Genomic DNA, 1735 nt, shown 5'->3' with positions numbered 1-1735 from the left:
AGCCATCTTGCAATGAAATGATGGCATTTGTCTGTGCAGACAATGGGAACTTTGACTGCTTCTTGGCATCTTCTTCCATACCATGTTCATTATTCACATGGTGCCAGAGCTCTATATACTATGCAGGGAACTTCACTGTGAGTGGGAATTACATGCTCATTTATATTGCTTAGATATTTCAAAGGAGTAAGAGAGCTCAACATGTTTTTGGAATAGCATCAGCCTGTTAGATTTCTTGGCTTCTCCAACTCAGTAATTTTAAGAAACCATCCATGCTAATGCTTTTATCAGATTTAATTTGATTTGCACATAAGCTTCTTGTAATAAATTTGGTTCTGTATTCTGTACTGCTCTGAACACATAGATGAAGTGCATTAAAGCACTGTAAACTCTGAAAATTAAGGTCCCAGAAATAACCAAGAGACTTAGTGACAGCTGGTGATAAATGTTTGTGAAACACTAATACAAGGTTATAATATTTTTAATATAAGGCAGAAGCAGAAACAATGGCATGACTGAGGGAAAGAAGTTAATGCAGGACTTCTGCTTAAGAGCAAGCTCCAGAAATGCCAGTAACTTCCTGAAGTTGCACAAATGTAGCAGATTTACAAATCTAGATGAGTAACCAGATTGAAAGAGCTCAATCTTTTGTCCTGAGCATGGAGACATATAGAATAACTCTGGGGCAGCCAGTAAAGTGACAGGGATGTAAAATTGTCTCAGTGTTTTCACAAAGAACAGCTAAAAGATGCTAACAGTAGCATCTTCCAGGGTCTTAAACTTCAGTCTACCTGAAAAGTTATTCTGTAGAGTCAGCTCTTTGCACAATGGCAGGGCTGCAGTCAAGTCATACAGTACTCTGGGTTGGAAGGGACCTTTACTGCTCACCTAGTCTACCCCACACCCTGCAATAAGCAGGGACATATTCATCAAATCTTGCAATGTCAGACCTCACAAGTGGCCAGAGTCCTGCCAATTCCTGTGTATGCTATCAGGATTACTCCCTCATGATGTTTGCTCACCACCTCAGCACCTACAAGCTGGCAGAGGACACGGCTGGTGTCACATAGAGCAGAGATGTGCAGGTGAGCCACAGACTCATAACAACCATGTGTTTCAGCTGAGGCTTTGCATCCAGCTGGGCAACTGCTCTGAACTTTCCAAACTGGCCCTTTGTGCAAACACAGTGTTGCAAGGTTTTTCCTCACTATTCCCCTTTATTAGACTCCATTCCTCCAATTCCACTGGTACTTCTATTTTCCTGGTTACTGTTTCCTGCTTCTAGAAGTCCAGCCTGAGAGAAGGAGCTTGCTCTCTATACAGCATGTTGATTTTGACCCTTTCTGTGGCTCCTGAAGTCCTGTACTCTGGCATCTGCCTCACTGAGCAGAAAGGGAAAAACACTCCTTTGTTGAGCCTCATGTGCTTGTTTGGAAAACATCCCAACTCCTACAGCTTTTCCAGAAAAGCCCTGCCTGGATTCCTAGCATACTGCATCAGGGACTTGGTGTTTCTAGGGTCTACATTTCCTACAAAGACCTGCTGCAGACACCAGGAGCCCCCAGCTCCTGTGGGTCTTTGGTCTGTGGGTGCTTCTTTGCTGCCACAGTAGCCACAAGCAGCTGTCAGCTGGTGGGTCCTGCCCAAGCACTGCGTAAAACATCTGGACAACATATCAGCTGGCTTTGCCTTGAGGCACAGAAACTGCCCTCCACTTCTATCCAGCCCATCAGCC

The sequence above is a fragment of the Acanthisitta chloris genome, unplaced genomic scaffold, assembly GCF_000695815.1.
Source record: "Acanthisitta chloris isolate BGI_N310 unplaced genomic scaffold, ASM69581v1 scaffold28130, whole genome shotgun sequence".
NCBI lineage: Eukaryota > Metazoa > Chordata > Aves > Passeriformes > Acanthisittidae > Acanthisitta > Acanthisitta chloris.
The sequence above is the reverse complement of the archived record's forward strand: the minus strand, read 5'-3'. Positions refer to the sequence as shown.